A 25,223-nucleotide genomic window follows, 5' to 3' on the forward strand; every position below is an offset into this window, starting at 1 on the left:
CGGTGTTTCTTAGTGTAGTCTTAAAAGGGAGTCCATCCCTACCCTGGACTCTACTCAAGTCTGGCAGACGTCGCGAACATAATGGTAGACGTCCCCCCACATAATGGTAGACGTCCCCACATAATGGTAGACGGCCCCACATAATGGTAGACGGCCCCACATAATGGCAGACGTCCCCCTCCCACATCATTCACTATTCATGTCTCGGCTCCAATGACCCCCCCCCCCCACCATCACACACACTGTTTCCAAACCTTCACTAGGAACAAGACTTAAGATAATCCGACGTTAAGATTTATCCTCGGTTCTTAAAGGATTAATATTCATCACTACACAAACACGTTGGAGTTCCTCAGTAGTTGTTACAGTCTCTTTCTCAGTTGTAAATTAACTGACAAAGACTGACAGTGTTCATTTGTTTGTGTACGTCTGAGAAACACTTGATATTGCCAACAACAACATGACTAACACAACACTAATGATACACACGTTGTACAACACTATAGTATAACACTGTGCGTACGTTGTAGTGAATTAGTACACTTATAGGGTGTACTTTATGTTAATCAGTATAGTACAGATCAACATTCACTATATATTAAGTAGTTTTATAATACACTTGTTTAACCCACAAGTACATCAGCTTAAGTAACTACAGCTGTATTGGTACAACACTTCAGTAACTCATAAGTCACTACAGTAGATTAAAGTACACTTGTGTGGCCAACAGTACTGTATGGGTGTCTGGCCGGCGCAAGACATCAACACAAATGACCTTTTCCATCACTACACTGTCTGTTTCGTTTGATTTTCTCATCCGGAGATTCATAGCCTTCATGTATTAAGTAATGGTATGTATTATGTATCCATGTATCAACTACCGTGGAGGGATACACAGTACCCGCGTGTTGTCTCTGTGTGGGGGAGAGTGGGAGCGTTTCAAAAGGCCACACTCACCCTACCAGCTCGCCACGACTACTGACTAACTGTGCGAGAGCCGAGAGGTGCCACGCCGCCTGCTGCTACCACCACCAGCTCCACCCAACCAGCCTACCACCACCGCCCAATGAGGCACGCCACCCACCCAGTTACCACACCCTTCTTCCTTCGTCCCCACACTTCCGTGAGATAAATGTATAGTATATATCAGGTGCCTAAGAGAGCTTAGGTTCTCAACTGACTCAGTCATGTTAATATTGTTATTATTATCCACTCTGTATCTGTGTTTTCTGGCTAAATAAACTGTTTCAATATCAATATCTGTTTCAATCTGAAAGGACACCCACAGCTGAGTTACCCACCCACCCACCTATCTTCCCTACAGCCAAACTTCACATCTACCCACACCACTAAGACCTCAACTTATGGAATCGCCATCTGCACCACCCACCTGTCTCCAACCGCCCAGATCCTCCGCCCTGCTTCATTTTCTTTTTCATTTATTGGGCACCCCCCTACATCCTTGTGTAAGGTGAAACGCAGAAGCGTTCACAGCACCCAACAGGGAAGCATGCTAAGTTCATGCTTGCCTTATGTCTCATGAGTTAAGGGCGCAAAGCATGAAGAGTCGAGGGCGTAGAAGCCTGAAGAGTCAATGGTTTATGTCTAAGCAAGTTATTGGAAGCTCCAACAACTTGTCCCTGAATACGAATTCGCAACTTTCGACTTACAACAGGTACCTACTTTGCTGCGAGGTGAACAGGGACCAAGGGGACTAGGAAGTGTCTCCAAACAATTTCTACCGGCCCGGGAATCGAACCCGTGACATCTCGCTTGCTAGGCAAGAACGGTACCACTTCTACCACCGGTCCCCCTTCATTCAGAACACCCACACGCTCGTCTAAATGGCCCGTGACCTTGGCCGAGCTTCTCCCAATACACCCTGAAATTGCCCCCAAAGTCTCCAATACGGCCCCATCCCTTACGCCAGCCAGGTCCTGCCCCGCTATGGTCAGTGTCTCCCGCCCTACCGCTTAAGTGTAGACCTTATTTTAGGGATATACTGTAAAGATTTATTTTTATTTTAGGTCACCTTTGATTTTAAGGTTTTTTCGTACTATCAACACACACACACACACACACACACACACACACACACACTTGGGCCAAGAATGTCAACAGTATTGCAGGCAGCTCTCGGGGGTCTGAGAAAATATTTCTCCGAGGATACTGTACTACCAGTGTACAGCCAGGTCAACAGGCGTTGTCCAACCTAGACAGAAAAGCGTAAAATCCCCTTCTGGGTTACAATGATCCTAATTAATCCTGGGAGAAACATACTCCGCGTACCAGTGGCCGTTGTGTGTTCTCGCTTATCTTGGAATAGAAGGTTATTCTGACCCTCTATAATCCTAGGAAAAATATATACTTCATTTAACGGGTGTTGAGGTTCTTGTTCGTCCTTGAGAGAAAATACCAATTCATCATCTCAGTGGCCCAGATAATACTTTTTAATCCTGGGAAAAATAATCACATACACGCTTCCGGGTTGCTCGTGGTCTTGTTCATCCTGGGGGTTAACACAGTCAGTATCTAGGGTGTGGAAGCTGTGGTGGCACTGTGGGGTGTGTGGTGTCGCTGTTCATTTTGTGAAATATTAAGGGGCCTGGGTGCGAGGCGGCCACTGTAAGGAAATTGCCACGAACATGACTTTCTACAGCATATTGTACCAGAGAGAGAGAGAGAGAGAGGTGTTGCTTTAATCATCTCTCAACTCTGCCGCCTCATGAGAAGAGGAAGAGGAGGGTAAGTGGGCGTGGGAGGAGGAGAGAAGGGTGGTGAGGAAGGGGGTAGAGAGAAGCAGGGTTGGACAGGAGAGTTTAAGGAAGGAAGGAAGGAAGGAAGGAAGGAAGGAGGAAAAGTTAAACGAAGGAAGAAAGGAGGGTCAGAAGGAATGAGGGAGGGAGGAAAAATTAAATGAAGGAAGGAAGGAAGGGAACTCACAGACACGCAACGAGTGACACACATTGTTCCGAGATTGCAATGTTGATTATCCAGACGCTGCAACACTGTCTACTGTCACTCATGGTGAAGTGACGGTGACAGTGAGGGTGAAGAGGAGGAGGAGGAAAGAGGCAGGAGGGAAGAGGAGGAGGAGGAAAGAGGGAAAAGGAAGAGGAGGAAAGAAGCAGGAGGAAGAGGAGGAGGAGGAAAGAGGCAGGAGGGAAGAGGAGGAGGAAAGAGGCAGGAGGGGAGAGGTGGGAGGAGGAGGAAGAGGGAAGAGGAGGAGGAGGAGGAAAGAGGAAAGAGGAAGAGGAGGAGGAGGAGGGAAGAGGGAGAGGAGGAGGGAAGAGGGAGGAGGAGGAGGAGGAGGGAGGAGGGAGGAGGAGGAGGAAAAGAGGGAGGGAAAGGGAGAAAAGGAGGGATGAAAAAGGAAAGGGGGAAGGAAATGAAGACAAAGGAAGAGGAGGAAGAAGATAACCTACCTACAGGACAAGTCACTATCCCTAACCTAACCAGAGCGGAGGGTCAAGGCTTCACTATTCACTAACCATGAGTGTAGGACAGGGACCACCAGCCTTTATTCACTAACCACTGGTGTGATCCTTAACCCCGGGGTCAACCACCATCAACCATTCACCACCGAGACCCTGACACCCCCCCCCCCCCAGCGGACAAATTTACACACGGATCGGTCTGTTAGTTTGAGAGTGGAAGACAGACAGACAGACAGACAGACAGACAGACAGTATATTCAGATGTACCAGTTTGAGGAAATTAATGGTCAAATGAGGGCCCCATCCTATTTACATCAGGTTAGGTTAAGTTAGGTTTGAATGGGTTGGGTTAAGTTAAGTTCAGGTCAGGTTAGGATAGGTCAGGTCTAGGTCAGCATAGGTCAGGTCTAGGTCAGCATAGGTCAGGTCGAGGTCAGGATAGGATAGGTCAGGTCATGATAGGATTGGTCAGGATAGGATAGGTCAGGTCGAGGTCAGGATAGGATAGGTCAGGTCATGATAGGATAGGTCAGGTCATGATAGGATAGGTCAGGATAGGATTGGTCAGGTCAGGATAGGTCAGGATAGGATAGGTCAGGATAGGATAGGTCACGTCAGGATAGGATAGGTCAGGTCTAGGTCAGGATAGGATAGGTCAGGTCAGGTAGGGGCCTAATAAGACTGGGACTCATTACAACAGTCAGTTTTACGGACATGTAAACTGGACACGAACTGACTTTTAATTTTCCAGACTTGACTAAAATGATTCTGTGAAGACTGAGTCGTTAATATTCCTGTGTTGACGGCAGGCTGACACGGGGCCACCCTACCCTGGGTGGTAACGGGAACAAGGTGAGGTGTGGTGTGGTGTGGTAGGGCGTGGTGGGGTGTGGTGTTGGTCGTGCAGGGTGTGGTGGGGCGTGGTAGAGCGTGGTGTGGTGAGGCGGCGACGTGGTGTGGTAGGGCGTGGTGGGGTGGGGTGGGGTGGTGTGGTGGGGTGGGGTGGTGGGGTGGGGTGTGGTGGGAGTGGGGGTGTGGTGGGGTGGGGTGTGTGTGGTGTGGTGGGGCGTGGTGGGGGTGGGGTGTGGTGGGCGTGGTAGGGCGTGGTGGGGTGTGTGGTGTGGTAGGGCGTGGGGTGGGGTGCTGGGGAGGGTGTGGTGGGCGTGGTGGGGTGTGGTGGGGCGTGGTGGGGTGTGGGAGGGTGGGGTGGGGTGGGGAGGGGTGTGGTAGGGCGTGGTGGGGTGGGGTGTAGTAGGGCTTGCTGTGAGGGCGTGGAGTGTGGTAGGGCGTTGTGTGGTAGATGTGGTGAAGGTGTGGCAGGGCGTGGTGGGGTGGGACAGGACATTTATCACACCGATATTAACTTACCCAGCAGTACCCCTTCATACTATGAGCACCACTAAAATATTAAAATTACAGGTGGTCCAAAATGAAGCCTGTTGTGGGTGTGGGAGAGTTTTGTTGCGTTTGAGAGGGGTGGCCTCCTGGTAGGCTGTTCCTATGGCTTCACACCATGTGTTGATTTCTTCGTCTATTTTGTTCACCGGCTGAATGTCTATGGTCTGCAGGATTGTCATGTTTTTGGCCTCAAGTTGGGCTGTAGCTTTTTCGTTGAATAGTTCCCAGTCGGTCTGCTTGGCGATTCTCCGTGGTGGAGCTGGTATAGTTATTGGTGTTGCTGAGATGGTCATGATTATAGGTAGGTGGTCGCTGGAGGTTACAGGGCCTTGTTCAAAGAGATAGTTGTGGAAGCATCTGCCGTTTGTTATTGCTATATCTGGAGTAGTGGCTGAGTTCCTACTGTAGAACGTGGGGAAGTCTGGGCCTACTAGCTGGGCTTTTTTGTCTCTTATGAAGCCAGCAAGGAGTCTGTGGAAGTCCCCGTAATCCAAGTAGTCCCTGCGTGGTGGGAGGTAGGTTGTGGCTATTATGATTGGTCCTGTGGTCAAGTTGATTTGAACAGCGAGAGTTTCAGAGGTGAAGTAGTCTATGATTCTGTGGTGGACATCTCTTTTTATGGCGATGGCTCCTCTGATAGATTGGATTTATGGATCCTGTCACCAAATATTTTCAGTTCTTGAGACGCCTTTTGGCCGTGAGTTTATGAGTATAATATCTGCGTCAACTTGGTTGTATTGGCTGGACAAATTGAATTTATTAGTTCTCCAGTGGAGGACGTTATGCTGCATTATTTTCACTGCCTTACGTAGCGAGTCCATTGCTTCTTGTTCTTGGTTTTTTGGGGGATCCGTGGGTTTCGTGATTTGTTCTCTGTGCGTCGTCCATTCTTCAATCTTTTGATCATCCAATCGAATGACTTTTTGATGCAGTTTGTTAAATCGACCTGTTTTTGTTTAATGGCCTCGTGGATGTCCGCCTCGGAAGTGGGGTGGTAGTACTTCATCACGTGTACATTCCTCGTTGATGTGGTCTGGTATGTATATGCATAGTTTTAGGTCTTTACCTGATAGATCGCTTGGAGTTTGGGGGACAAGTATCATCTCCGGTGTGGGTACTTGTGCACCCACACCAAAAACTACTGTTGTCTCCTCCGAGGTTGAGGATGTTGCCCTGAACAGTTTTGGGATGGGCAGATCGTGGTGGCGTAAACATTTTTCGAGTATTGTTTGAAATCAGCCTGGGAGCAGAACATCCTCTTCATGGGCGTGTTTGACAATCATGTTGGCTAGTATCTCACGGTCATGGAGGTAACTGTCTCTGGCATCCAACAAGACTGTAGAGTCTGTAGTGGCTGCAGGGACCATAGTGACTGCAGGGGTCGGGGTCCCTATCGGCAGCACAGCCTTGTGTGGTGATACTGATGTTTTTGTGGCTTTTTGTTGTGCTTCCTTGATGTTGTCCTTTCTTTCGGGACAGTTCATGGACATAGTGCTGTGAGACCCATCACAGTTAAGGCATTGGGGTCCGTGGGGCGTGATGGGGTTGGGGTGGGGCGGCTCATTGAGGGTTGGGAATTAGGGTATGATGGGGGTTAGAATTGGGGCGTGATAGAATTGGGAGCGTGATGGGGTTGAAATTAGGGCGTGATGGGGTAGATTGGGCGTGATGGGGTTGGAGTGGGGCGTGGTGGGGTGGGTAGGGCGTGGTTGGGGTGGAGTAGGGCGTGGTGGGGTGGGGTAGGGCGTGGTGGGGTGAGGTAGGGTGGAGGACGAGGGAGGAAGTGAAGCTGTGGAGGACGAGGGAGGTGGTGGAGGACGAAACAAGGAGGGAGGAGGTGGAGGACGAAGCAAGGAGGTGGAGGAGGTGGAGGACGAAGCAAGGAGGTGGTGGAGGAGGACGAAGCAAGGAGGGAGGGGGTGGAGGGCGAAGCAAGGAGGTGGTGGAGAACGAAGCAAGGAGGTGATGGTGGAGAACGAAGCAAGAAGGGAGGAGGTGGACTCACTCTCCTCCATTATAAACGACTCGGCCCGACAGGCTCCGAGGTGTCAGGTTCACTGAGGTTTAAAGCTTACCTGGCCAGCACGATGACCCCACCAGGTGAGTTATTAGGGACATGACCTAACCTGACCTGACCTGATGTGACCTAACTTGACCTGAACTAACCGAACCCAACGCACCCTAACTTGATCTTGACCTAACCTGACCTGACCTAACCCAACATACCCTAACTTGATCTTGACCTAACCAGGACCAAATATCGACCTAACATAATGACCTAATGTGAACTTTTTATAACCTAACCTAACCAGCACTTGAAAATGTTTACGAATCAGGTGAAACTCCTCCTTGTACAGTGTGGAGGACCATAAACTACCTCCCGTGTGCTGTCAGGTAAGTTTTGGTAAACCATTAACACACCTTCACCTTCCCACACCTGCGTCTTCCCACACCTGCGCCACCCCACACCTGCACCACCCAAAACCTTAATCACCCCACACCTGCCCCACCCCACACCTGCGCCTTCCCACACCTGCTGGTTATAACCCTCCAATACCTGAAGCAAGAGTGAGTGTGTATTGGCGTCGAGTTCCTTGTTATGTTGAGTGTCTCGAGTTGCTTCAGGCTGGTAGTGTCTGGGACTATCTGGTTGTGTCTGGGACTATCTGGTAGTGTCTGGGACTATCTGGTAGTGTCTGGGACTATCTGGTAGTGTCTGGGACTATCTGGGACTATCTGGTAGTGTCTGGGACTATCTGGTAGTGTCTGGGACTATCTGGTAGTGTCTGGTAGTGTCTGGGACTGTCTTGGAGTATCTGGGACTATCTGGTAGTGTCTGGGACTATCTGGTAGTGTCTGGGACTATCTGGTAGTGTCTGGGACTATCTGGGACTATCTGGTAGTGTCTGGGACTATCTACTGGTAGTGTGTGTGGGACTATCTGTGGTGTCTGGGACTGTATGGTAGTGTCTGGGACTATCTGGTAGTGTCTGGGACTATCTGGTAGTGTCTGGGACTATCCTGGTAGTGTCTGGGACTATCTGGTAGTGTCTGGGACTATCTGTTAGTGTCTGGGACTATCTGGTAGTGTCTGGGACTATCTGGTAGTGTCTGGGACTATCTGGTAGTGTCTGGGACTATCTGGTAGTGTCTGGGACTATCTGTTAGTGTCTGGGACTATCTGGTAGTGTCTGGGACTATCTGGTAGTGTCTGGGACTATCTGGTAGTGTCTGGGACTATCTGGTAGTGTCTGGGACTATCTGGTAGTGTCTGGGACTATCTGGTAGTGTCTGGGACTATCTGGTAGTGTCTGGCAGTATCGGAGAGCCCGAGGAATATCTAATAGCACCTTAACTCAAACCTGAACATAACCACGAAGATTAACACCCTAATATTAGCGTTACACACAGATTAACATTCCAAAGTTAACCAAACAGACAAATGTTAACTCAAAAGAACCTTCTCCTCCCGAGACAAAGGTTAGCCACATAAAATACGCTTAAGCAAAGGTGAACCAATGACATTTGAGATAGGTGTGATGTTTATGAACCTCGGACCAATCCCGTTTGAGATCTGACAGCTTGTTTGTGTAGACGGATGGACAGACAGAGACAGAGACAGAGAAGAATAAATATTTACATCCACAGACAGACATACACACAAAGATTACCAACAATATACAAGACAGACAGACAGACAGAGACAAGACTACTTATGGTGTGGAGTGGCGAAATATTTTACAGTCCACTCTGTGTGTGTCACACCACCTGACCACTGCGTCTCACATCTGGCCACTGTGTCTCACCATCTGGCCACTGTCACACCATCTGGCTACTGTGTCACACCAACTGGTTACTGTGTCGCCACCTGGCTATTGTGTCACACCATCTGGCCACTATGTCACACCATTTGGCCACAATGTCACACCATCTGGCTAATGTACCACACCACAGGGCCATTGTGTCACACCACCTAGCCTCGTGGTAAAATGTTCATTCTTATCCCGAGTGTTGGAAAGGTCAGGTGGACACAGAAAAGGTCGAGGAAAGGCCATGATGCTGTGTGTGCGGAGGGAATGGTTAGTCGGGCCCCAGTCCTAACAGGCCCCAATATTAACACAACCATCATCGCAACCAACACAACCACCATTGCAACCAACACAACCACCATCCCTAATATTACCACTACTAATACCTTTATAATCAATTCCCACCATCGACACCACTATCATCAACAATTACCAGCATCAACAACGACTACCACTATCATTGACAACGACTACCACTATCATTAACAATTACCAACATCAACAACGACTACCACTATCATCAACAATTACCAACATCAACAACGACTACCACTATCATCAACAATTACCAGCATCAACAACGACTACCACTATCATCAACAATTACCAGCATCAACAACGACTACCACTATCATCAACAATTACCAGCCTCAACAACGACTACCACTATCATCAACAATTACCAGCATCAACAACGACTACCACTATCATCAACAATTACCAACATCAACAACGACTGCCACTATCATCAACAATTACCAGCATCAACAACGACTACCACTATCATCAACAACGACTACCACTATCATCAACAATTACCAGCATCAACAACGACTACCACTATCATCAACAACGACTACCACTATCATCAACAATTACCAGCATCAACAACGACTACCACTATCATCAACAACGACTACCACTATCATCAACAATTACCAGCATCAACAACGACTACCACTATCATCAACAACGACTACCACTATCATCAACAATTACCAGCATCAACAACGACTACCACTATCATCAACAACGACTACCACTATCATCAACAATTACCAGCATCAACAACGACTACCACTATCATCAACAATTACCAGCATCAACAACGACTACCACTATCATCAACAGATTTCCATTTAGCCAAGATCAAAGACACTCGTACACAGCCTCGTTGTTCACACACACAGAGACGTACAGACAGACATACACACAGACGTACAGATACACACACACACACACACAGGCGGCACACGCCCCTCTATTATAATCCCTGGCTCGAGGAAAGTGTCACGACTCGGCCCGGTCACTCACGGCCCGAACCATCCCCAACAACTGTCAACACTGAGCGGCTGTCAACATTCAACAACTCTTTCCTTTCCACCTCACTCCCTCTTTCCTCACTTCTCCTCCCACTCCCCTTCTCTCTTCACCTCCCTCACTCCTCTTCCATCCTTTACTTGCCATCTTTCCTTTCCATTTCCCTACCTTCTTATTATCTCCCTTCCTCTTCCCCTACACCCCTTCCATCTTACCACCCTCCTTCCCTCCTCTCCCCCTCTTACCATCCCTCACCTTCACCTTTCCCTTCCCTTCCCTCATTCCACCTTCCCTCCCTCCTCCCTTCCCCTCACTTGCCACCAATAAACTCGTCCCGTCAGATTACCATCAACACAGTCCACGTGTCAGGGGGTGAGGCGCCACGTGCTTCTGTTTACAAACAACACCGCTATGTAGGTCACGTAGTCAACCAGGGCGAGTTTCTTATCACTATTGCCAGGTATTTAAACGCCAGGAATTTATCGCCAGGTATTTAAACGCCAGGAATTTATCGCCAGGTATTTAAACGCCAGGAATTTATCGCCAGGTATTTAAACGCCAGGTATTTAAACGCCAGGAATTTATCGCCAGGTATTTAAACGCCAGGAATTTATCGCCAGGTATTTAAACGCCAGAATTTATCGCCAGGAATTTAAACGCGAGATTTATCGCCAGGTATTTAAACGCCAGGAATTTATCGCCAGGTATTTAAACGCCAGGAATTTATCGCCAGGTATTTAAACGCCAGGAATTTATCGCCAGGTATTTAAACGCCAGGAATTTATCGCCAGGTATTTAAACGCCAGGTATTTAAACGCCGGAATTTATCGCCAGGTATTTAAACGCCAGGAATTTATCGCCAGGTATTTAAACGCCAGGAATTTATCGCCAGGTATTTAAACGCCAGGAATTTATCGCCAGGTATTTAAACGCCAGGAATTTATCGCCAGGTATTTAAACGCCAGGAATTTATCGCCAGGTATTTAAACGCCAGGAATTTATCGCCAGGTATTTAAACGCCAGGTATTTACGACAAACGCCAGGTATTTATTACAAAACTCAGGTATTTTAAGTAACATGTTGCACCATACTGAGGAACTCAATATATTAATAATTTTATACCCCGTGTCTTATTACTGTGAGTATATATTACTATTTGTCCCGTCTGTCCGTCCGTTAGTCTGTCCGTATATCGTTAATGCCCAGTCAATAACTTGGGTAAAATGTTCCATAGGCAAATTCGTAAGCGACTTCGTGGGTGATCTCGTGGGCGATCTCGTGGGCGAATTCGTGGGCAGTCTCGTGGGTAATCTAGTGAGTGATTTCGTGAGTGATTTCGTGGGCGAATTCGTGGGCAGTTTCGTGAGTAATCTAGTGACTGATTTCGTGAGTGATTTCATGGGCGATTTCGTGGGTCATTTCTTAGGCGATTTCGTGGTTGATTTCGTGGTGAAATTCTAAAAAAATAATCTAGTTTTTCGGGGGTCAGTTCAGGTCGAGATAGTGAGGGTAGTAATTACATCTCCGTAGGTTTAATTGGGAGATCAATTAACCCTCATTCACCCTCTTTAATTGGGGGTAATTAATTTCCCCTCTTACGTTGGTTATCCTGGTGTATCCTGTTATGCTGCTATCCTGTTATGCTGGCTATCCTGGTTTACGTCAGGCTAGGAAGAGGACTCTATTAGTTTCCTCGAAGTGTACACACACACACACACACACACACACACACTTAACCACCGAAGGGTCAAGACGTACCTGGCGCTCCTCTCGGAGCAGCCAGGTCAACTGTTTAGTTGGCCCATACCAACCCCCTCCCCTGAACCCTCCTCCCCGCCGGAATATCAACAAGTTCTCGCCAGAAGTTACAATTTCATTTAGGAAAGGAATGGAACCAGTGTTAAACAGAGGTGAACAGTGGTGAACAGTGCTTAAGTCAAGTGAGAACAACTCAACAGTAACAGTCCTTCACACAGTGAGGTCCCAGGTACACAGTGATAACGGCCCGTGAGACCCAACAACAACCAGAGATGTGTTAATCCGTCTACGATAGGAAGGCCTGGGACCAAACCTCACTCATATAACACCATCTGTGAGGGAATTACTACACCACATGTCCCTCATAACACCATATGTGAGGGAATTACTACATCACGTGAGGTCCCTCATAACACCATCTGTGAGGGAATTACTACACTACGTGGTCCCTCATAACACCATCTGCGAGGGAATTACTACACCACTGAGGACCCTGATAACACCATCTGGGAGGGAGTTACTACACTACGTGGTCCCTCATAACACCATCTGCGAGGGAATTACTACACCACGTCAAGTCCCTCCTAACACCATCTGGGAGGGAGTTACTACACTACGAGTTTGCTGTTCAACACCTACATTAATCTGTATGTTCACTGTATGTTCCTTTACCTTTCTCTAATGAAGGCTTCTGTTAAACCACCAATGTATGTAGTACGTTATTTATGTCCAATGTATATTTTCAGCCTTCGGGCTGCAGAACTTTTTCAATAAACCGTTAATTATTATTATTATTACACCCACACACAGTTAACCTACGCCCATCACCACCCATCTTTCATTTCCTCCTTAACCCATCTTGATATGACTGACCCCCTTGACCTATGGGAATAGTCACCAGAACAACAACAACAACAAAACACCACCACCCACAGGCCACAACAAGAACAACAACAAAATGACAACAAAAAACAACTCTAAAACACACAACAAAATGGCAACAACACAACCACCACCACCATCACCACCCACAACAACCACACACACACACACCCCATGCCTTCAAGGACAGTTAGTAGCCTTGACTGGAGAGAGAGAGAGTGTCCTTGGTATAATAGCCTCGCCTTCACTATCAATATCACGTTAGGCCGCCTCTTGCTGCTGCTGTGTGTGTGTGTGTGTGTGTGTGTGTGATGGAGGAGGGAGAGAAGCTTCTACAATGTTTGCTATTGGTGGTGGTGATTGGGGAGTATGTATGTATGTATGTATGTATGTACCTATGTATGTATGTACCTATGTATGTATGTGTGTGTATGTATCTATGTATGTATATGTATCTATGTATGTATGTGTGTATGTATCTTTGTATGTATGTGTGTGTATGTATCTATGTATGTGCGAGTATGTACGTATGTATGTATGTGTGTGTGTGTGTATATATCTATGTATGTATATGTGTGTGTAATAATAATAATAATAATAATAATAATAATAATAATAATAATAATAATAATAATAATAATAATAATAATAATAATAATAATAATAATAATAATAATAATAATAATAATAATAATAAACGGTTTATTAATAGAGTTGGAGCCGGTGGCTGAAAATATACAGACTTACATTTGATTTAGACAAAATGATATAGTATGCATTGAATACATTTACAGGGCTGTACAGTACATAAATCAGGAGTTGTTTATTATTTTAACAATAGATGGGATGGTGCTGTTCTTATATCTATCAGTGCGGGCTCTTATGGGCTGAATTGTGTTGTAGTGGCGGACTGCACGAGGTGGGCGGGGGACTGCCTGTGGCAGGAGGTGGCGATGACGAGGATGGTGCAGTAGTCCACTGTCAAACCTTTCCAGTGCTTGGTGGTGGAGGTCACTGAGGGATGGCATTTCCAGGGTGGAGAGAGCGTTGGTGTAGTATGTATGTATGTATGTATGTGTGTGTATGTATGTGAGTATATGCATGTATCTATGTATGTGTGTGTATGCATCTACTGTATGTATTATGTGTGTGTATGTATCTATGTATGTATGTGTGTGTATGTATGTATGTATGTGTGTGTATGTATCTATGTATGTATGTGTGTGTGTGTGTGTGTGTATGTATGTATGTGTGTGTGTGTGTGTGTGTGTGTGTGTGTGTGTATGTATGTATGTATGTATATGTATCTATGTACGAATGTATCTACATTATGTACGAATCTATGTATGTCTGTCTGTCTGTCTGTCTGTTTTGTATAAAGGACATTACACTTGAGACTTAAGATATGGAGTGGGACTCGGGGCTGGAGTGAGACTCGGGCTGGAGTGGGACTCGGGGCTGCGTGCGTTAGGGTCTATGGGGACAAGTTGCCACGGTTTATATCTATCAGTCAATCATCCCTGTATCAATACTTCCTTCTTCTTTCTCTCTATATATAAACTAATTTCTTCCCTCTTCTCCTTCTACACCCCCCTCTCCCTCCCTCAAACAACCACACACACACACATCTCTCCATACTTTGTATCCTCCTCCTTCCTTCCTTCCTTCCTTATACAACAATCCCTCCTTCTCAATACAGCCCCTTACTTTTCCCTTCCTTCCCCTCCTCCTCCTCCTCCACCCTCCCTCCCTCATGGCCAGCCCAGCCAGCCAGCCAGCAGCAAGCCAGCCAGCCAGCCCGGCCCATCCTTCCGCCCTCCCTCCTTCCCTCCCTCCTCCCTCTCTCCCAGCCAGCCAGCCCTCCTCCCTCCTTCCCTCCAGCCAGCCAGCCAGCCAGCCAGTCAATACACCCTCCCTCCCTCCTACCAGCTTGGAGAGGTTTATAAGAGTACTCGAAAAATGCTTACGCCACCACAATCTGCCCATCCCAAAACTGTTCAGGGCAACATCCTCAACCTCGGAGGAGACAACAGTGGTCTCTGGTGTGGATGCACAAGTACCCACACCGGGGATGACACCTGTTTCTCAGACTCCAAGCGATCTATCAGGTAAAGACCTAAAGCTACGCATCTACAGTACATACCAGACCACATCAACGAGGACTGTACACGTGATGAAGTCGCTAAAGGAGTAATTGATACGGGGCGGTCATCGCCAGAAAAAAAGATGTCCACCACAGAATCATAGACTACTTCACCTCTGAAACCCTCGCTGTTCAAATCAACTTGACCACAGGACCAATCATAATAGCCACAACCTACCTCCCACCACGCAGGGACTACTTGGATTACGGGGACTTCCACAGACTCCTTGCTGGCTTCATAAGAGACAAAAAAGCCCAGCTAATAGGCCCAGACTTCCCCACGTTCTACAGTAGGAACTCAGCCACTACTCCAGATATAGCAATAACAAACGGCAGATGCTTCCACAACTATCTCTTTGAACAAGGCCCTGTAACCTCCAGCGACCACCTACCTATAATCATGACCATCTCAGCAACACCAATAACTATACCAGCTCCACCACGGAGAATCGCCAAGCAGACCGACTGGGAACTATTCAACGAAAAAGCTACAGCCGAACTTGAGGCCAAGCAGTGCCGGATTAACCATGAGGCACTTGAGACACTGGCCTCAGGCCCCCCGACTCTAAGGGGCCCCCAAATCCAAACATTCTCGAAGTTGAAGCATATAAAACATGAACTTCGTTCAGCGATGTCCTAGCAACGTCTCAATTTTCTGTCTCTTATGAACATTGAATGTGTTATTTTGCAGAAGCTTAATATTGATGAAATCATTGATAAATTTTGGTATATTTTGTTCTTGCTATATATATATATATATATATATATATATATATATATATATATATATATATATATATATATATATATATATATATGTTCGAGGGTAGGGGGCCCTGTTGATCTTGTGCCTGTATCTCCCTATTGCTTTTGCAGCATCTGCCCGAGTACATGATGATAAATCCTGCATTACAGACACTCAGCCGGTGAACAAAATAGACGAAGAAATCAACACATGGTGTGAAGCCATAGCAGCAGCCTACCAGGAGGCCACGCCTCTCAAACGCAACAGAACTCTCCCACACCCACAACAGACTCCAGAACTCATAGCCCTCACAAACCAGTTCCAACTGCTACAACAGAGCCGAGACCCATGGTTGGGACATCGTAAGCTACAATACATACAGAAGAATCCGGGAGGAAATAAAAACAAGATCTCTGGAACAAAGCAACCTTAAATGGGCCGAAATAGTTGAACAACTCTCACATACATACAACGATCCAAGAGAGTTCTGGCGTCGAGTTAAGAGACTGAAAGGTTGCAGCCGTAACCAGTCATCATATATAACTGACCACGTAGGAAGTAAAATATATGACGACCAAGACAAAGACCCATATTCAGGGACATTTGGAGGAACATCTTCCGAATCACAAATGAAGAGAACAGAGGATTGAATAGTACACACGAGGAGCTCGTCCTTGATGAACTCCGGGGCCAGACACACCGCACTCAGCCTTCCCCTGAAATCATATGGGAGGATCTGAGAGAGTGGACAGCCCACTGTCCAAACCAATCACCTCGGAAAACTCAACACAGCCATCTCCAATACCAAAGATAAAGCCCCTGGCCATGGAGAGACTGAGAACCACAATGAATGCTTGCCCGGCCTCGGGTTACTTCCCAACTAAATTCAAAGAGGCCATTATTACCCTAACACCAAAACAAGGAAAGAACCCCGCCGTCCCACTAAACTACAGACCGATCTCCCTCTTTGAAGTACCTGGAAAAATCATAGAAAAAAATCATCAATAACCGTCTGAGAAATCACCTGGAAACAACCAACAAAGTCAACTGCAGACAATTCGGGTTCAGGAAAGGGAAGTCCACCACAACAGCGATAGCCCTGGCATGTGAAAACAAAGCCAGAGCCGCGGCGAGTGGTAGACAATGTAATCTAACTCTCCGGGATGTAGCGAAGGCATTTGACAAAGTCTGGCACGACGGTCTAAAATATAAGATCCTCCAACTCGGACTTCCCATCAACATTGAAAAGTTGCTTTGCAACTTTCTTGAGGCAGAAATGCCAGGCTGAGGGTAGGACAACACACAGGAGAGACCTTCCCACTCATGAGGGAGTCCCTCAGGGGAGCGTCCTCTCCCCCACCCTATATATTATCTACACAAGTGACACCCCGCCTCCCACTAGAATAGGTAACGAAGATATTATGTATGCAGATGACATCACTCAAATAACAACACATCAAGGAAAATCGCGAGCGCTACAGGTCGACAACACCAGGCGGGAATTAGAAAGGGTAAATAATTTACGAAAAACAATGGAAAATCCAAACCAGTCTCCCGAAATTCACAGTGATACCCTTATGCAGAAGGAAAACCCATCCATTAGTAACCAATAATGCCCAGATAGAATACAAAAGCAGAGGCACCCTCCTGGGCCTGCATATATCCACGACAGGTTACTCCCATCATGTCCACACCAGGAAGGAAAAGGCAAGAAGAGAGCTGAGAAAACTATACCGCTTTAAAGCGCTTCCTGAGAAAATAAAACTCCGCCTGGTGACATCATTTATCACACCGATATTAACTTACCCAGCAGTACCTCTTCATACTATGAGCACCACTCAAATATTAAAATTACAGGTGGTCCAAAATGAAGCCCTAAGATTCGTCACAGGTGAAAGATACCCCTTCACCAGAACCACAGCCGAGATACATAGAGACCTGAGAATAAAACCCATCAACCAGCAGCTGCACACCCTGGCCAGCAGAGTCTGGCAAAAGATAGAACGATCAGAGCAAGAACTCCTTCAAAGACTCCCACCAGATAACGACAACAACCATACATGGTTCCCAAAAAGTTACCAAACCTCAAAAGGTCCATTACCACCCCCGATCTACACGGCCAGGCAATAGACAACCTCCCTAGACCAGCCTCCGCCAGTAGGGTCGGCGGAATATGAAATAAGGCCCTTAAAACACCCATATATGGGACAGGGTAGACTGTCTAGTGCCTGTACCGACAGACAATAACTAACCCATGACACAACCCTAACACACTATTAGCTTAGCTAGGCGGTCAGCCCGCCCTCTCTTACCTCCTCCTAAATTTCTTCAATTTCCGAACTATAACTTCCTTCCCCCACCCCTAATCTCCTTTCACCCCTCTCGCTCAAAAAAAAAAAAAAAAACAGACACTGTCCTTCACCGTCCTTCCTGCCCAGTTATCACATTCTCCTCCCTCCCTCCCTCCCTCTCTCCTAGCCAATGCAACCGCCTTCCATCCCTCCTTCCCAATACACCCTCCTTCCCTCCCTCCTACCAGCCTGGAGAGGTTCATAAGCAGGAGACAGACGCCGCCCTTCACACCCAATACATCACTGCAGGCGGCGGAGTGCATATCTATCAGCCAAATTTACATTTTTACAACGAATCCAATATGGAGGCGACGATGGCACTCTCTCCCTTCTTCCTTACCTCCTTTCTTTCTTTCTCCCCCCCCCTACCTCCTCCCTCTCCTTACCTCCCTCCTTCTTCTTCCCCACTTCCTCCGATCCCTACCTCCCTTCCTTACCTTCCTACCTACCTCTTTTCTTCTCTACATACTTCCTTCATCGGGGTTTTGTTCTAAGGATTGCTGTCACTCAGAAGAACTCACTGACGTTGGCCTGTCAGCTCCTTCACACACACACACACACACACACACACACACACACACACATTATAACTTTGTATTCGATATACTGAGGAGTTTCCACCAGGCGATAAAGTTCCCACCAGGCGATAAAGTTCCCGCCAGGCGACCGAGTTCCTACTATTTAGGTTTAGCGAGTTTTGATTCATTCAAGCGAATATTTACGAATACTGTTAAATTTTAGCTAATGTTAGCGGGTTACCTGAAAAACAGCAACATCCAGGTCGGCAACAGAAGCAGCAATTGGTGGAGGTGACCCAGGAACCACTACCCAACCCGGCTCTTGTTAATCCTCCTCATTAACTACGGTTTATGATACGGTGATTACCTCCAAACCCGGGTAATCAGGAGGAGGATGAAGGAGGGGAGGAGGGAAGGAGGGGAAGGAGGGAGGAGGGGAGGGAGGGAAGGAGGGGAGAGGGCTGGAGAGGAGGGAAGGAGGGGAGGAGGAAGGAGGGGAGGAGGGGAAGGAGGGGAGGGAGGAAAGAGGGGAGGGAGTAAAGGAGGGGAGGAGGAAGGGAGGGGAGGAGGGGAAGGAGGGGAGGAGGGAAGGAGGGGAGGAGGAAGGAGGGGAGGAGGAAGGAGGGGAGGGGAGGAAGGGAGGGGGGAGAGGGGAGGAGGGGAGAGGGAGGGAGAGGGAGGGGAGGAGAGGAGACGGGGAGAGGGGGAAGCAGGGGAGGGGATAATTCAGGGACTGAAAGCTGTTATTAGTGTGGAGGCAAAAGGGAGGGGGGAGGATAGACGGGGACAGGTAGGGGAGAAGGAAGGGGGAGGAGAAGGGAGAGCCAGGAATAGGGACAGGAGTAGAGGGAGGGAGGAGGAGGGGAGAGATGGAAGAGGGGTGTGAGGGCAAGGGGTGAGAGAGAGGGGGAAAAGGGAGGGGACAGAGGGGAAAAGAGAGCGGAGAGAGGGGCGGGGAGGGGAGAGAAAGGAGGGGAGAGAGAGAGAGAGGGGTGGGGGGGCGAACAGGGGCGACCGCCCGGAGCCCCGCGCGTGTGGGGGCCCCGCGGGGCCCAGCACTAGACCCAGTGACCTCGGACACATTACCTGTTGACTGGTTAATCTGAACTGACGGCTTGCGCCACCATCGCAACCGTGACCTTACCATCCATAGCGACAGTCCCATGGGGGTTGATGGGGGTGGGATCCGCTGACCGCATAATCTGACTCCATAATTATATATATTTTCTGGGGCCCCGCAGTGGCTGAGTAGCCCCGGGCCCCGCACCCTCCTAGGGACGGCCCTGGGATAGCTAAGACGGCAGGCTGCTGTTATGCTAAACATTGAAGGTAGCGGCACAATCTCTAATCATGTTAGGGTAATTTTTCTTCAGTTTAGACTATAATTAAGGTCGAGACTCAGAACATAAGAAGTCTGCAATAGGCCGGTTGGCCTGTGCATGGCAGCTCCTGTCGAGAGTTACTACCACTCTCTGTCATCCATGAATCTATCTAGCCTCCTTTTGAAACTTTCCAGAGTTCCCGCACTTACTACAAAGTTGCTAAGCTTGTTCCACTCGTCCACCACCCTATTTGTGAACCAGTTTCTTCCTATCTCCCTCCTAAACCTAAACTTATCCAACTTAAATCCGTTGCTCCGAGTCCTATCCTGCTCGGATATTATAAGAACTTCATCTATATCCCCTTTATTGATTCCTTTCACCCACTTAAATACTTCTATCATATCTCCCCGCACTCTTCGTCTTTCTAGGGAATGCAAGTTAAGTTTCTTTAACCTATCCTGATATGGAAGGTTTCTAAGTCCCGGAATCATTTTTGTCATTCTTCGCTGCACCGACTCTAGTGAATTTATATCCATTCTATAATAGGGGCACCAGAACTGAACCGCATAATCGAGGTGCGGCCTGACTAGCGCAAGATATAGTTGCAATAAGACCTCTGCACTCTTGTTACACTTCTAGATATAAAACCCAATACTCTGTTTGCCTTATTTCGAACATTAACGCACTGTTTTCTAGGCCATAGGTCCGGGCTTACAAGTACCCCTAGGTCTCATTCACAAGTCGACTTCTCTAGGTTGATGTTGTTAAGGCTGTATACGTTATAAGTATTTGTTCTTCCAATATTAAGTACGCTGCACTTGCTGGTGTTGAATTTCATTTGCCATTTTTCAGACCACTCCTGCAGTTTATTTAGATCCTCCTGTAATGGATTTGCATCCTGCCCTGAATTAATTTGCCGCCCTATTTTGGTGTCATCCGCAAACTTGCTTATGTCACTGCTGATCCCAGTATCTAGATCGTTTATGTAGATTATGAACAAGAGTGGGCCTAGTACTGACCCCTGGGGAACCCCACTGGTTACACGGCCCCACTCAGATTTAACACCATCTACGCTGACCCTCTGCGTTCTATCGGTGAGCCATGATTTTATCCAATTTAAAACTTTCCCTCGATACCATGAGCCTTAATTTTTCTCAGAAGCCTCTGATGCGGTACTCTGTCAAATGCTTTGCTAAAGTCTAAGTAAATAACATCGTAATTTTCGTCATTATCTACTACCTCGAAGACTTTCCTAAAAAACGTTAGCAGATTTGTTAGACAAGATTTTCCATTTGTAAACCCATGTTGAGAGTCGTAGATTAATTTGCTTTTCTCTAGATGCGATCGGATGCTATCTGCTATAATTGATTCAAGAAATTTCCCCACTACTGACGTCAAACTGATCGGCCGGCAATTTGACGCTGATGCTCTGTCTCCCTTTTTGAATATGGGTACTACATTTGCCTGTTTCCACAAGTCTGGCACAACTCCAGTGTCTAATGATTTTGTAAATATGTTTACAAGGGATCCGCTAATCTGTTCCCTACACTCTTTCAATACTCGAGGGAAAATTTCATCCGGCCCTGGGGATTTCGACGCCATTTTGAACCTCGTTATGGTCAAGTCTTGAAATTCGACGTCATTTTCAACCTCAAGTTACTTTTCTTCGGTTATGGTCAAGTCTTAGCACAAATTCGGCGCCACTTTCAAACCTTGTAATTTATTTTAAGTAGTGGTCGAGTCTCAGCGTGATTTCGACACCATATTCATTTTTTTCATTTCTTGTGCGTCTCATATTTCCGGGTTAAAACTATCTTACGATGTTTAAAGAATCAACGGTTCATTTGCCAGTTATACGTCTATACTTACGGGAAAAGTTTAACTTACGATCTTTTGAAAATTTAATTTCGTGTCGTATCTTAAACCATCGTCCTCAAAGGGTTAAACCACCGTCCACAAAAAGGTTAAACCACCGACCTCAAAGGGTTAAACTACCGTCCACAAGGGATTAAACCACCGCCCTCAAAGGGTTAAACCACCGACCTCAAAGGGTTAAACCCCCGTCCTCAAAGGGTTAAATCACCGTCCTCAAAAGGAAACCCATCGTCCTCAAAGGGTTAAACCATTGTCCTCAAAGGGTTAAATCACTGTCCTCAAAGGGTTAAATCACCTTCCTCAAAGGGTTAAACCACCTTCCTTCACTTCAAAGGGTTGTTAAACCACCGGCCTCAAAGGGTTAAACACAAAGGGTTAAACTACCAAAGGGGCAAAGGGTTAAACCACCGGCCTCAAAGGGTTAAACCACCGGCCTCAAAGGGTTAAACCATCGTCCTCAAAGGGTTAAATCACCGTCCTCAAAGGGTTAAACCACCGTCGACAAGGGATTAAACCACTGTCCTCAAAGGATTAAACCACCGCCCTCAAAGGGTTAAACCCCCGTCCTCAAAGGGTTAAATAACCGTCCTCAAAACGAAAACCATCGTCCTCAAAGGGTTAAACCATCGTCCTCAAAGGGTTAAATCACCGTCCTCAAAGGGTTAAACCCCCGTCCTCAAAGGGTTAAACCACCGTCCTCAAAGGGTTAAATCACCTTCCTCAAAGGGTTAAACCACCTTCCTCAAAGGGTTAAACCACCGGCCTCAAAGGGTTAAACCACCGTCCTCAAAGGGTTAAACCACCGTCCTCAAAGGGTTAAACCACCGTCCTCAAAGGGTTAAACCACCGGCCTCCAGATAATAATATGCCTTCTCATTAAACTTTACGAACCTTTGAGAATCCATTTTTAGGTCAAGAGGTTAAGTGAAATAGTTTAGGTAACTTCTCACGTGTCAGAGTAAAGGGAAGATAAATTTATCCCACGAACCTTTGGGAATATATTTTCATCTGTTAGCCTTGTGTCAATCAGGCAAGTTAAGGTGAAATTTTAACTTACGAGAATTTGAGAATGTATCATTGTGTCGTAATTTAAGAGCATAAGATATCTTGTAATATTTCTAGTTAAGGAATAAAATCTACCTTACGATCCCAGAGACTTAACCTAACCTCAACTATCGTGACCTAACCTAACGACCCTGAGACCTGACCTGACCTAACCTAACCTAACCTTGACAGACTTAAAGGTCAGGCGGAGGTCACAGGTAGAAGTCAAATTAACAAATGAAGGTCACATCCATCTCCCCAACCACAGACAGACCCACACGCCTTTGACAACCCTAACATGCCAACCCTGCCCCTCGCATGACACTCACAGATATACAGTCATGACACTATTAAAACATCCCGATATATCACGCCTATACCATCCCCTTAATTAATGAATATATTAATCTATCATATAAGGTGGTGTATTACGAGTATATCCCACTAAAGTATTAATACTCGTATATTCACTAACATACCTGGTATAACACGCTAATATAACTGCCATGACCACTGTGATATATTTAATGGCATATGTTCTGTTAGTGTTCAGGATCTGTAGTGTACTGACCTAAATTATCTGTTAACTTTAAGTATAAGTAGTTGTAATAATAATAATAATAATAACTACAATACTAATACAACAATACTAATAATAAAATACTAATACAACAACAACAACAATAATATTAAAATAAAATAAAAATAAAAATAAAAATAACTAACTTTATTTACAACAGACAGACTCACACACACTCACTCCACATGCATACAGCCCCCCCCCACACACACACGGCGCCAAGTTCATGTAACAAATTGCTACCTGCACAAACGTGAACAATTCCCCTAAAAGGTCAGAAGCCAGAGGTCAAAGGTCATCAATATCACGCACGATAATATTTTTAAGTCGTAGCAAAATATAATGACCTAATGGAGGCAATTTTCTCGTAAGAACTATTATAATCGGTTTGTAATAATAATAGTAATAATAATAATTAACGGTTTATTGAAAGAGCTTGGCAGCCAGAAGGCTGAAAATGTGTGTGTGTGTGTGTGTGTGTGTGTGTACTGTGTGTGAATACCAAGGGTCACTCATCATCACTCGCCCACAACTCATGACCTCTTCTCTCCACTCCAGATAGTGTGACCTCGCCTGACCTCACCGCTTCTGATGTCACTTACACACCAAACCACCTGATAAGAGGAGGGCGGAGGGAGGGAGGCCGGAGGGAGGCCGGAGGGAGGGAGGGGGAGGTTGTGGATAGGATTTCCTGCCGTACTAACAAGCCTTTGACCACCGTTCGAGTCCTGGTTCGGATGTCGCGAGTCAGATAGGAATCAATTCAATATTGTTAATGGAAGCGAAAAATACGTTCTCATTTGCTAAGGGAAGTCGAAGTAAATGGTAGTTTCTTAATACTTCAAGTGACACGACCTGAGTGATGTGACTCTCCCTCTGGATGATATGACACGACCAGCTCCCTGTCAGAGGGCTAACTTGAGTGATTGACGTCAAAGCTTTAGATCAATTGCTGGTTTTATAAGTGGACGCCACACAGCTATGACAAGCGTCGAGGATTAACACAACGTTGCTATTTTCATCTCACCTCACTGTATCGTCTTTAACACTAGCCGTCACGGGTATTACGTAGGCCAGAGTGACGTCCAGTTGCCTGCGTCACGCCACATACCATCTTACGTCATTAATTACGTCATGAAGAGATAGATAACCTGCGCAGAGCTCGAGCCCTCCCACACTACTACTACTACTGCTGCTGACGACGACGCATCTACCGTGGGCGTCACTCCACCCACACACACACGCAATCTACCTCCATCATTGGTTCTCATTCTCTTCCCCCCCCCCCGTCCCTCCCTCTCTCCCACGCGTTCACCTGCTACATGTACCTCTCTCATCTCCTGAGGATAAAGCAGAAGTAGGAGGTACCTCAGACGACACCACCCCGTCCCCCCTGACAACACCCATATCTCTTCAGGATACCTCCAACCTTCCCCCACCCATTTCTCCTACTTCAGAGCCTTCTTCACGATACCTCAACACTCCTCTCTGGTGAACCTTACCTGAAAAAATCCTACCACCCCTCAACACCTTCAGGATCTAACCCCAAGTCCTTAATCTAATCCTTGAATCCCTGAACTATAGGACATCATAACATCATCCACACGTCCTCCAAGCCCCCAACACCACCTCCAGCTTCACGAAGGACCTCTCAAGACTGGGCCCTTCACCCTTGTCACCTCCTTAACACCCCAGACAAGACGGTGTGAGATGTTGTTTCTAGGAGAGAGTTGGACTAATTGTGTAACTTTAATAGAGGTAAGTTAAGTGAGGGGGGGGCGATAGGGGATGGATGAAGGATGAATAAACAGATGAATGGCTGAAATGATAGATAATTGGATGGATGGATGGATAAAATGATAAACAAATTGATGGATGGATGAACGAAGTCATGAATCAATAATCGTGTGGTTAACTGAATAAACAAGACTTTTAATTATCAGTCCACTACATCACATGACAAAACTAACGAGAAGCGAGCACTAAATAACTACAGTATATACGAAAATAATTCGATATAAAATTGATACCTACACTATAT

The 25,223-nt window shown here is 46.6% G+C and overlaps 1 protein-coding gene across 1 annotated transcript in view; it reads right to left on the reverse strand.

Moving 5' to 3' along the window:
- Positions 1–25,223, reverse strand: part of LOC121864013 (multiple C2 and transmembrane domain-containing protein-like) — a 140,374-nt gene that overhangs the window by 72,079 nt on the left and 43,072 nt on the right.

The sequence above is a fragment of the Homarus americanus genome, unplaced genomic scaffold (genome assembly GCF_018991925.1).
Source record: "Homarus americanus isolate GMGI-L3 unplaced genomic scaffold, GMGI_Hamer_2.0 scaffold13642, whole genome shotgun sequence".
In the NCBI taxonomy this organism is placed as follows: Eukaryota; Metazoa; Arthropoda; class Malacostraca; order Decapoda; family Nephropidae; genus Homarus; species Homarus americanus.